General features: G+C 33.5%; 1 protein-coding gene and 1 non-coding gene across 3 annotated transcripts in view; both read left to right on the top strand.

Annotated features, from left to right (window-relative positions):
- Positions 1 to 13,971, top strand: part of LOC106660839 — a 251,418-nt gene that overhangs the window by 11,160 nt on the left and 226,287 nt on the right. The gene's annotated exons all lie outside the window — the stretch shown is intronic.
- On the top strand, positions 13,763 to 13,836 carry Trnas-acu. The gene has a single exon. It is a non-coding gene; the product is annotated as a tRNA-Ser (tRNA).

The raw sequence follows: 13,971 nt of genomic DNA, 5'->3' as shown, positions 1-13,971 counted from the left end.
AAGGCTCACCACTGGGAAAGTTCTCTTCACTTGTTTTTCATCTCAGTTGTTTTTTTTTCTTGCAGCATTTTTACTATTGCAATTGTTTTACAGATGTAAAAACCAATAAAAACAACAAAAAATTAACGTAAGCTTGGTGCAAGGAACCATGCAATGATTCATTTACACACGATTTTTATGTAAAAATAAATGTAAAAGCAATTGTAAAAAAAGTCTTAAAAAGATAGATTTCTTCTTTTATAACTATTAAAAAAATTATTACTTGTCAAAATTATTGATTTATAATTGTTACAATTACTTAATCTAAAAACGATACTTCCTTCCAAAAATTCGAATTGTTTGTTCAGACAATTTTGTCATGAGAATTTCAGCATAAAACTTTTCATTTTAACAATGGATCATTGGATATGTTTTTGAACCGTCATTTTTGAAATGGGTGATAGGAACAGTTAATTATCTTTTCATGTGCTGTCATCCACGGAGAGAATAAACCGACTAGAATCAATTTTCGTGAAACGATTAAAATGACAAAAAACACAGCATAGTAATCCTGTATGTTATGAAAAGTTTTATTTATCCTGGTAAATTTTGGAGACCTAATGACCTAGAGTCTATACATGCCGGACAAGTCGTGTGGTTGATGTCTAACCTTTCCATGTGACCTTTCACTCTGGTCATTTGCGACTTATGCTTCCAAATCATATATTGGCTAATCATTGGGTTATTAATTGTTTGATTACTATGTTTGAGCTGTTAACCCGGCCTTCTGGGAAAAATCCAAATCGAATTGTTATTGCAAATATGTTAAATTGGTATCAATTAGCCTTGGCTACTTTCAGCAAGTTGTCAGTTGATCTTATTACACAGGAAATGTAAAATGGTCACAAATTACAACCTGAATTTCACTAAGTAGGTTTTAAGTTGTAAAATTTTTTGATTCCCTTGTGATTGTTTAGTCTTACTTGTGGACTGTGACTAGAATAAATATTATAATTTATAAATAACAGGTAAATATGAATTAATTTGTTGCTGAAATTTCCTGCTTACCAGACGTATATCGATTCTAAGTTTTGTAAATTTGGTTGTTTTGATTTATTTTTCTGCCAAATCGATTAACAATGGTACGAAGTCAGTAAGGTTTTTGTCCCTTTCCTAAAAAGCTGCTATTTTAACTATAGTTAAGCATTAATTCTTGAAATATAAAAACAAATTAAAATAGTTATTTATTTATAGATGAACTATAACTTTTTAAAAAATGAACTATTTTAATACTTTTTCTGTCAAAGTACTTCTCTAGAATTTAATAATTTCAGGAATCTTCCATATCTTCAGGAAAATATTCCACATTTTGATGCCAATGATGACCTATATTAAGATAATCATTGTTACACGTTCTTATAAAAATAATATCTTATCGCATCTCACGATTCTCCAAATAATCATTAATTAACTGTCACTATATACCACACATTATTGTTTATTATCTTATAAACAAGTTAGTTTTGGAATTGCTCAGAATAAATTTATATAAACCAGTCCATTTTATTTTTTCACCTAGGAAATGCTTGATCTTTACCTCCTTTTTTGGTGGTATGCCATAATTTATTGAATAACTGTTATATTATATTATTTATTTATAGATGTATAAAAAAGTTAATTATTTTAATACCTTTTTTGTCCAAGTGCCACTCTGGAGTCTAGTAATTTTGGGAATCTGGTTGATTCTACATTTTCATGCCAATTATGACCTATATTAAGACCATGTTAAAGATTCTTATAAAACTAATATCTGTAACGAGAGCTATGTTATTGTAGAATTATAAATATAATATATTATTATTATTTATTGTCTTATAAACATGTTAGTTTTGGAACTGTGCAAAAAAAGTTTATATAAACCTGTCCATTTTATTTTAATCTAGGACATGCTTGATCTTCACCTCCTTTTATAGTGGTGTGGGATAATTTGTTGAATAACTATTATAATAAAAGATCATAATAAAATATTTAATTATTTATCCATTCTATGCCATATACAATTTTTCTCAAACTTTAGTACCACTCAGGAAGGGTGTACATTCAACATGTTTTATGCCAACTGTGAATAGTCGAATTCCTACAGTCGAAACAAGTTTTTATGAACATAATTGCATATTTTATGAATATGATAGTGTAGGACGTGTGTATAAATTTATATTAACTCATAGTATTAATTGTCTTTTATTTAGGAACTTCCAGATCTTTACCAACTATATGGTAGCTTCTTATTTTTCAAATTTTATCAAGTATATTAATGCATTGTGCCCTCATGATTACTGAAACGCGTGACTTTTTTATTAAATTGATTTTATTGATTAGTTTGCAATAGTTTGTACTATCTTAGAGTCAAATGGTGATTAAACGAAACGAATCTGTTGAATCTCACCACCATTCTAGCTCGTTACGCCATTTGATCCGGTCTTTCATTTCCGTTTGTTTATCGTGACGCACAATTTCCAATGTTTATTCTTTACGTGAGAGATAAACTTCATAATAATTACTTTTTAATAATGTTATTTTATAGAACCAGATTCAGGAATAGCTTTTGGTTCGGAATTTTCAGTCTATTTTGGCATAAATAGTTGTGTTCGCGTGTTTTTTTATTTTTATGTGTTATTCTTTTATCGTTCCAGTCATCAACTAAAAGAGAAAGAACTGTTGGAAAATATGTACTGACAAATGTTGTTTACTATTGACCAATTAGCGTTTCATTAATTGTAGAGTTAATAAACTCGTTTCCAGGACAAATTCTTAAGCGAACCTAATGGGCCATAAGTCTTTTATTTGTTCTAATACCATTTTAGCTCTGGTTATGTAAAAGCCGGCCTTTTCGATATGGGCTTTTCGGTTATGATGACGCGTTCTTAGATTTTCCACACCGTTTTGCACAATCCACCATTGGGAAAAGCCTTATCGATTTGGTTGAATTGAAGCAGAGGTTGTTCCGCCCCCTTGATGCTCCGCTAATACCGATTACGTATCGCGCAACTGGGTAAAAGTCGGGCTTGACCAACATCTGAAAAACTAACGGTCACTTTTCCATTTCGGCGATGTCCGTTTTATAACTGACGTGAGGAAAGACATCAGGCGATTCACAATAAATAAATTTAATATAAAGTTAACGTTTATAAGATACGAGGAACGGACTTTACCTCTAACTATCATTGATCTTTTTCCGTTATACTTATTCCGTGATGTTCCCGCGAACTTGACCAAGATATTTGTCTTTTGACTTTCTGCTCCGTTTCGTTTTTAAGTATGACCCAAAAAGTATGACCCAAAAAGTAACTTTTTTGCTCCATCTATATAAGTGCATCTTGTGATGTAACCCGCCAATTACCATTTTAACATTTTTGGTTTCTTAGTTACGTCCGGCGTTCTTGTTTTTTTATTGCGTCTATTTTTGTGCACCATATATATATCGAAGGAGGTCGTTCCATTTTTTTTAATAACAAATTTAATTTTTGTCTATAGCCTTACTTTCCCAATTTTCAAAGCACACCACGTTTCCAACATAAACAGTTTCATCGCTCACTTATGTTCTTTTTAGTTTAAATTATTCCGTTTATACTCAGGTGAGCTTTCTCACACACATTCGTCACCTCTTTAAATATCTCTTCCAAATTCTCAGCAGATTTGGCAAAAAACGGATCGTAAAAAAATTTTGCCTTCTCTTTACTCGTAATAACATACTTGTTCCTATCCCAATTCAATGTTTGAAAAATTTCTCTATTATTCTCGGCACCTTATTAGGTAGGTATTTATAATTAATTTGACACAATTTGGATTTAAATTTGGAGAGTATAGAGGTTTTTATAGGAGTTTTTGCTACCGAATGGAAACTTTTTTTATAATCCACAGAAATTCAGGGGGTCCATTCTGAGCGAAAATATATAAGCGAACCAGCTTGATGGTTTGATAGAATGCTTATAACCCGATTTTTTTCTGTCTACAAGAAATGTCACCATATTCAGTGGTCTGTAATAATAACATAATATATAATAATGTAATGATAATATACTACTAAGTTGACATTTTTCAAACTGAAGTAGAACGTCTGCAAAGAAAATGGAATATTTTGCTTAATGACAATGTATGCAAACATTGACGCTGTATTTTTTCAATTGCATTTATATGCGTGGAATAATGCGGAGTCCAAATGGTAGTATAAAATTCAGGATGAGGCCTGACTAGAAAGACTTACAATTATTTTAAAGTTAACGTGATATCAAATTTTTAAGTATTTCTAGTTATAAAGCTAAACAATTTGTAACATTTTGCAAGGATATAATCAATATGATTTTTAAATGAGACCATAAAGTTGAACTTAACTCCCGAGTCCGTAATCGAATGGAATGTAGCTAGGTGGGTATTTTCTAAAGAAAATAGGTTTGATATCTTTTTTCAGGTCCTAATGATTGTAATTTCATTACATTATTAATGTTCAGACTGAACGAAATATTGCAACGTGATGAATGAAACTTTTGTAAATTTTCTTGGTGTACCGTCGCACCATATATGACCCCAGAATGTACAGTGAAGAAATCTGAACGATATGATCCTGCTTTTATAATTAACTTCCTTACAGACAGATAATTCCTAGTCCAATAGGACGATAAGCTACCATCCACTCCGTAAAGTGAAGTTTTGTCAGTAATATTGTGTGGTTAACAGAATTAAATGCTTTAACTATATTTGTGTAAACTTGGTCAACCTGTAATTAACCTGATTCTAGTGAATTCAACTGATGATATGTATTTAATACTCGAAATTGCATAAGTTGCCTAAAACCTCTCTAAGTGAAACTATCTTTTCCAAAAAGTGAAAAAAATGTTCACTACATATTGCTCAAAAATGTCTAAATTAACACAGACAGAGCGATGTGCCATCAAACCGTCTTGATAAGGAGATATAACGAGATTTAAATTTGCTTTTAGCCTGTTTGCATCATTTTTTTTATCACTAGCTTTGTAAATAGGTTTCTTGTAAGAACTTCATACAGGGATTTGCAAAACATAGGAAGCAGACCATTAGGCGCAGTACACTTGGTGATATCTAACTCACTTAAGGATTTAAGAATTTCACTTTCGAAGATCACTATTTTGTTTATATCAAGGTCACTATCAAAACATTGGTCAGGTACAATTTACTAGAATCCGGTAGTTTATATATACGTGAAAAAAATTAAGGCGAATAACTTAACTATATCAAAATATACACTACCAACAATATTTAAAAAAAAAAGAGATTTCCTCTTGGCTTTTGCGGAAGATGAACTTGTTCATCCTCTCTCATTTTGTATAACAGACTTGTTTCGCCTTCTCGCGTACGATCATGGAGATATTTCCAAATTTTTCAATTTAAAGCGAAAAGTTTAAAACCGATGGTCGTTAATTACTGAATCATTATCGAAAACATGTTTTTCAATAAGCAGGGATTTTTTAAATAATTCAATATTATTCATCGACACAAATAACAGAACTGACCTCAGGATTCAAAAGAAAGTTTGTTTACCATAAAAATGACCATACACAAAAACAAAGATCTACTTTGGTCTTGATTTCCGAGTAAATCCAAGGTATATTTTCTGTTTTCTTCGAAAAATATTTCGGTATTTGCTACCAACGCCGACGTTTCACCAGGGTCTCTTGTGGGAGCGTCACCGACATTTCAGAAGAGAGAGAGGATCCACCGAATTCCTTGGGCTTCTTAATGTGGTAACATTCGGTTTCGTGTCCGACCATTATTTCTCAACAAGTAGTAGTGAAATTTATTGAAACCTTGGGAGAATCGGCATTATCGAAAATTCCAAGAGAATTGGGAAAAACTCATTATCATTATACCTTAGTTGTAGTTTTATTTTGATTTATTTTATTTTTATGTGCATAGCGCCAATAGGCAAAATTTTCGAAAATAACTCCGGGCTTGTCTATAATCGAACATTACTGCATTCTTCGGCAAAGAGAAAATTCACAATTCCCAGTATTGTTCCGAAAATTTTAAATCATAATAAATTGTTGACATATTTTTCAAAATTAGCCTAATTACCATAACAAGGCGATTCAATTTTTCTAACATCACAAAATTTAAAAAGAGAACGCAGATAATTAACAACATTTTGTTATACATTATAATATTTAATTAATTAAGGTTTTTAGTTGAGATAAAAAAGTCAATGGCGGGATTCGAACCCACGATCTTCGGCTAGATACGCCGCTGTTCTACCACTTGAGCTATCGTGAGCTCGATCCGGACACCAACTTCCCATCCCAACAGCGGCGTATCTAGCCGAAGATCGTGGGTTCGAATCCCGCTCGTGCCATTGACTTTTTTATCTCAACTAAAAACCTTAATTAATTGTAATATATTAATTGGTCAAGTGGACCACGAAATTTGTGAATTTAATAATATTTAATGTTAATCAAACAAAGAATACAAGAATTAGGAGAGTATAGAAAAATACTTTCTTAACAAATAGCATATTTCAATGTTACCTTAACGTGTAAGCTATTAGAAAGTAATCAATATTCCAAGATCACGGCCAAATTGTTCGATTAAGATATCATAGGCCCATTAATCACAGCAAAACAATACAATTGGTCCTCCGGGCCGGATAAGTAAAATGGAAATATTTTAATTATTTAAATTTGCGATATATTTAAACCGGCAAAAATTCGTCAAAGCACTTTACACGCAATCACCGATTAACATTTTATATCCAATGAAATAAATAAACTATTTTTATGTTCCATCAGAAAATATTAAAAAATAACTTTCATTGAAAAACACAGTATTAAATCAAATATGTTTTCTTAATTTTGGCGAATCTATATAAAATGATTTTTATCTATTTGAAACTATAAAAGATTTTGTAGTACTAGTGCTATAAGTAACATAGTTACAAACAACAAATTGCGTTATGATTTTTTAACGCAGAAACAGCAGACAGTTAAAGAAGGATGAAAGGCAGGGTTTGTTTTTTCCATATATGGTATGTTTGTAAAGGTATGTCGAAAAACAGTTTGAAGAAGAACGACAATATAAAAATTGGAAAGCGAAGCTAGGATAAATGGACTGAATCGATAGACATCAAACTGTTCCGAATGGCTTCGGAAAATCGTGAAAAACATTGGTAGTTTCCTTATCCTCCTGAGTTGGCGTATCATCCTCTGAAAAGCAAAGCTTACAATAATTTTTATCGGGATTTAATAATTAACGTTAATTTATTTAACTACTTCTATCAGTGTAAAATTTTATCTTTCAATTTGAGCAAAAGATCTGCGCCTGTCTCAATAATTGTGTTGGAAAAGAAGATTTCCTTGGATTTCTGCCGATGTCCATTAGCATAAATACTTGTACCGTTTTACACAGTGGCCCAGAGCCCACGCCTGAACAGGTCTTTTCGATTTTGCATTCCAAATTCAAGGAGAATCGCAAATTTTATTGTAAAACGACGGAGGAAAGTAATTTTGTAGTCATTGTGGCCGTAGGAATGATCAATTTTTGAATGATTATCTACGTCTATAAAAGTTTTATTTATGATTGATGATATGAGATGATATTATTTATGAGATATTGATAAGACTTTTTGGTTGAAATTCTTACACAAATATGCCCGCGAAACAGCCTCCAGTGTCATCACACATCCGTGGGCTAATTGTTAAAGGCCAGTTGCAATTACAATGTGAAAAAAGATAAAGATCCTGATCAAGATCCTCATGACGTCTCAATAGTGAGTGCCGTGCTTGCAGCAAGAATTGCGCATTTTCCCTTCTCGGCAGCCTGATTACAAAAGAACAGCAATGGTCGGACAGCGATAACGCGCTGGACGCTAATTTTTCCATGTTTGGCACGCGGATTGCCACGAGCTACGGTCTACGGGCTGTTATGCAATTCGGTTGTCTGTTCTTTTGACCGATTAAAACTTCATTAACGCGAGGAATTAAGATTTAACGTCTAATCCCATTCAAGTTAGAAGCGGATTTACAAATTTGAAACTAAATTCTTTTTAAGGGCTTAATCGTTGAAGAAGTTTAAAAATGAAGATATCTATCCTTAGTTTCATTAAAACTAGTTTTGGGGGAAGATCCAATATTTTTATTACCATGGTTAGTTTTAAGGTTCGTTCTTATCCATCTCAACAGTCCTTCTTCTTCAGCCTTATTTATTCTTATTTTTTTAAGTAAATAGGACATGAAGCAGAAATGTGTAAGAGTTAAGGGATCAGCCCGTCATCACTGAATCTGCATAAAGTACCGGACGATATGTGAGGGTTGACACCAAGGGGCACCAGGCCTTTCACGTGATAATTGGCATGATTTCTGCAACCGGGCTGTAGAAAGGTAGCCAAATAAAAATCATTTACACAACTTGTAAATAAAAAATCACGTTAAATAATTGAGAAATGTTTTTCGCAAGTAAATTTCCCTATAGCGGATCTATAAGGAGCTAAACACATAGTTATGTAACCCCTCTCCACAACAAGCTGTTTTATTAAATTATTCAATCCCGGTTCCGTCGCCGGTTCGAACCGTTGTCAAGGACCTAATCGTGCATTTTGAACGGCATAATGTCGCTAATGATCTCCTAACTACCCTTTTAATTTTTAACCTATTATTTACCCGGGGAACATTATGGATCCTTGGATTTTTTTTGTTCAGTCGACTTGATTGAAACTGTCAGAAGACGCAGAAGTAACGCTGATTTTGCTTCACTCAGGATGTGAAATCATTTTAGAGATTTTAAAGGTCGCAGGAGCGTTTTATTCGATTGGTGGTTTTTCCGATGCAAAATCTTCAGTGTCTTTTACATGTTGCTTATAAAAATGTATGTTATGTTTAATCTGATCGTAAAAAATCTAGAATTTTAAATTCACTAATTTTCTACACTTCTATTTAGGAACTACAAAAAAAACATTTATTAGTATACTAAGAGATTCAACTTTCAAAAATTATGATTTAGTATTAAAGCCGTTCTGTGGCATAGATATCTACACTATCAATGAGGACCTAAGACAGAAGGATAATAAGAAAATGATTTTTTTACGAGAATATTTCAACTACTAGGTTGCATGAACCTTTTCAAAGAAATCCCATTTGTAGGTTTCGCTGGGTTTCGAACCCGGGACCTTTAAATTACAGTGATGAGCGCCGGGTTACGCCTAAACCGTTCAGGCCAACAATGCCCCCCCCCAAAAAAAAAATGGAGGAACAATGAAACTCACTCATAGGACAAAACAATCCAAGAACCTCCTAACAAACTTTGGAAGAAAAGAGGTAAAAGAATGCACAAAGGAAGGAGGAATAAACTGCGAATCCTAACATGATTCTAAACAGGACACTGCAAACTAACTGGACATCTGAAGAAGACTGGCATAACCCGACATGTCAAATGCAGATTCTGTAAAGAAGCAGAACAAACACCAACACACCTACTAACAACCCTACTTTGGGATGTACAATGTATCCGAAGAAAAGATTCAACCATTGAAACCGGGCCTCAAGTTGCTTGATGATGTCTCATGGGTGTGTTACGTAACAACAAGGTCAATCAACGCTGCCCTACTGGACCTACAGGATCAAGAGAAAAACAGAAGAGGAAGGGAGTCTTACGCTGAACGCAGTACCGTGAACATCGGAAAAAATAAGGGAACATTTTTATCAACGGTGAGCCATAAAAAAAATACTCATTCGGAAGAAGAGGATCTATTTTGTTTGTTCATTAAGGAAGAAAATTAATTTTTTGATTCGTAATTATATTTTGATTGTAAGTTAAATTTTTATTTTTAATTAAAACGTTTATTGTAAAAAAGGAAATCTTTAGTTTTGAATTTACAAAAAAAATTATTAGGAGGTTATATATAAAAAAAGAGAAAATTATTTTTTTAAAAAATTTATTTAAATTTAATACTTTAGGATATTACTGATAATTATCATAAGAAATTATATTGTTCATGTATACTTTTTTCTCAATAATAAACCGATTGTTTAGTTATAATTTCATTTCTATATTTGTTCTTTTTTAAATCAAAAACTCAATAAGTAACTACAAAATAAAAAAGTTATATAATTGGTGAATGTAAATTAATAATAATCAATTAACTTTACAACCTCCATAACAAAATTTTGTATCGAAAAGAAGAGTAACGTGCTTTACAAAAACACCACTGTTGTATGTTATATTACGTTTTGTATTTTTTATTTACCAAGAAGAAAGATGTGAAAATCGAGAAACTTGTATTATCAAAGTTTTCAAACAATGTGTAGTATTTAGTGACGGTTAAATAATTATTATTTAGAGATGCCATCTTGTGTGATGTAGGTTTAGAAAAACATTTTCTTTATTGTGCCAACATTTCGATCTTTATTTAGATCACCTTCGGACATCTTACATGTTTTGTATAATTCAAACAATGTTTGTAAATCCCAGGCCCTGAAGATGATCTCAATAAAGATCGAAACAGCACAGTAAAGAAAATGTTTTTCTAAACCTACATTACACAAGACCGCATCTCAGGAATCAAATATTAATTTTTATAATACATACAAGGTATCGGATTATTTTCACACATATTTTTCTAAGCAGACATCAAAAATATAAATAAATAAAAAATACTATTATGAATTGAAATAACAGAATACAGTTTTTAATGGCCTTATGATCTTGCATATTAGCCAGAGGGAAAGTCGTAAGATGCTGCGTTTTTTTTTTTGTTTTTTTTTTTGGGGGGGGGATGTGATAAAAAGGCCAGGGGCGAGGGTGGGAATCGAACCCTCGACCGTGGATTCTGCGTACCACGTTACCGTATTTATCATTACCATAATAATTAGGGGAGGATGCAAGAATTGTAATAAATCTGTTTCAACAACAACATTAAAGGATAATACTGTCTTTCCTTAAGATACTTTATTTAAAATTAATTTATCCCTTTCTGATTTGAGCAATTATCACGAAATATTAGTTTTATTTCCGGATAATTACAGTAACGGGAAGAATGAATTACTATTTTCCTAAATTAATATGATTTGATATTTGTGTTTTTGAGTAGCGGCACTACCGGTAGAAAGCTACCTGGGGACAGGGAGATCACGTTCCAATTGGATCGGGCAATTGAAACAAGGAAGGCGTTCTTATCCAAATGTTGTAGATTTTTCGATCTCGCTTTCTAGTTTCACTTCTTATTTAAGACAAATACCAAGGGAAATTCAGCCTTAATGGGATCATTAGACGCTTTCCGGTACCATCGGTCAAGTCAAATGGGAATCCCACAACGTTTTGCTAAACAGAAACGTTTTAACAAGACCAGATATATTCAAATATGAATAGTTGTTGTTTAAACCAGTGTTTTTAAAAGAAAGAGTCCCGGAGTCTTTACATTTTTTGGTCAGATTTGACTTTTCGACCCCGACACTAGGGGCGTCGGTGGCCGCAACGGTTTAGGCGTTGAAACGGCGCTCATCACGGTAAAGTAAAGATCCCTGGTTCGAATCCAGCGGCCCTGCATTCGAACCCGACATACTCACAAATGGGCTTTTTTCAAAAACGTCGGCACCCTGAGGCCCCGGCACTTTGGCTTCGACGCTGCTTTGTCCGAATCTCACCTCAAGAAGATACTAAAGAACACTCGCCCGACTGCTTTCTACCTGTTTATAAACAATGCATCCCAGGAGCTAACTCGAATTGACTAAAGTGACTCGCGCCGTCGGCATCTTTGCCAGTTATCTAAGAAGTATAAATCTGAAATTTTTCATTGTTGGCCTATTTTAGTTCGCCGCTGAGTAAAACCAATTGGAATAAACGCATTGGCCATGTACGGTCATACATGCTTTTTATGTGATGCAACCAAATCTAAGTTGGCCAGTACTTTTACGCTGCTCGCTGCTTGCACCCTGTTTCCTAGCGTAAAACTGTTTACTATTTTAAAAGTCTTAATTTTTTATATTATTTTTATATTTATACGGCAGATGATGACATTTGGAGATGTCAAATTTTTAGTTCAAATCAAGTAGATCGGGTTAGAAAAAACCTTGCAACCTTGCTTAATTAAAATAATCCTGCTTAAATATTGTACAACCAAATTGTTTCTTATCAGATATGAACGACGCAGGTAAAATAGTTATGATTTGTCCGTGCTATACCTAATTAGGGTTTCGTTTCGTAAGCGTCGCGAAAAAATAATTCCTCGATGATTTTTCGATTCCGGTTATTCTTCGGATGGGAGGCGGCAGGAAACGTCTCGCCGTGAACTTTTGAACCGCCAACGGGTTGTGCAACAATATTTTGGGGGCCTTTCGCCAATCGTTCACGGTGAAATTAGTACTTTGATGTCCCTTTTGTCTACGGGCGGGTTGTGCAAGATGTCCCGCATTTATGGGACGAGGGATTTTATTCGAAATTAAATTTTCCTATTGAGAGTTCTGCCTCACCAAATGTCTTTAAGACTTTCTCGGACCTCGAGGCGCAATCGCAAATTAAAAAATGTATATTATTTCCGCCGAGGGAAAGGAATGGGTGACGTAATTAAAAAAGACAAATACGTAAGAAGAAAAACAATATTAAAGTAGAAGATATTAACGAAAAGAGAGGTTTTAAAAAGCTAAATTGGAACACCACAGTAATTCGTTTAATTTGGCTTTTTCATCTGAACATTCATCATTCCAAGTGTATTTTTTTGGTTTCATAAGTACAAATAATATCTGAAGACATTTAATTGTGAGATTTTCTCTTGACGTCTACGGGCTTGTAGTTTGGATTTTTCGTACCATTCTGGCCGGTCTAACCTTACTTTATTAGTCTGTAAGAAGCGTTTTACACTTCTCCAATGGTGGGACTAGGTCACTGCCGGCATCAAAGCCATAACCCATCGGAAAAAACAAAACTGCAAAAATAAGCTGGCCTAATTGATCGAAAACGACCAAATTCCAGTTATATGATTTCTGGATAATGATAAGAATAATGGAAACATTCAAACCCAAACATCTATTAAAATCAGCGTCCCCAGATCCGTTAACGTCTTGACTTAAAGGGGTATCAAATACATACAAAATGGAGCTAATTTTTTTAAAAAGCTCCTAAAGCCAAAATCAGGCCGGTCTGAAAAATTGAACTAAACCAATACCCTACAATTTTTATATAAAATATAACAAATATTTCAATTAATTATTCTTTATCTAAGGTTTTTGGTTGAAATAAAAAATTAGTGTCACGAGTGGGATTCGAACTCACGACCTTCTGCTCAATATGCCTATGCTCTAACCGCTTGAGCTATCGTGACTTCGATCCCCCGGACTCTAACTTCCCATCTCAACCTACAACCGTTCGAATTTTTCCCTCTTTTTGCCATATTTTCAAATGTAGTGTAATTCGTTTCTCAGCGGCTTACAAACTAGCCACGGGGAGCTATTAGTGAAGTAATTACTTTTTTAAATTATTAAATTAATCCATATTTGTTTCGTGGTCATGATTGACCATATTAAGTATTCCAATTAATTTTTCTTTTATCTAAGGTTTTTGATTGAAATGAAAAACTAGTTTCACGAGCGGGATTCGAACCCACAACCTGTTCTGTTCAATACGCCGCTGCTCTAACCGCTTGATCTATCGTGACTTCATATGTCGTTGAGAATCAAATCCTGATTACACGACATTTGAAAAATGGCAAAAAGAGGGAAAAATTCGAACGGTTGTAGGTGGAGATGCGAAGTTGGTGTCCTGGGGAATCGAAGTCCCGATAGCTCAAGTGGTTAGAGCAGCTGCGTACTGAGCGGAAGGTCGTGGGTTCGAATCCCGCTCGTGACAGTAGTTTTTCATTTCAACCAAAAACCTTAGATAAAAGAATAATTAATATGGTCAATTATGGCCACTAAACAAATATGGATTAACATAACAAATATTATTCTTGAGAGATTTGAAACCTAACAGGAATATTAATAT

Source organism: Cimex lectularius, unplaced genomic scaffold, assembly GCF_000648675.2.
Source record: "Cimex lectularius strain Harlan isolate CLEC.00 unplaced genomic scaffold, Clec_2.1 scaffold96, whole genome shotgun sequence".
In the NCBI taxonomy this organism is placed as follows: domain Eukaryota; kingdom Metazoa; phylum Arthropoda; class Insecta; order Hemiptera; family Cimicidae; genus Cimex; species Cimex lectularius.
The sequence above is the reverse complement of the archived record's forward strand: the minus strand, read 5'-3'. Positions and strand labels throughout refer to the sequence as shown.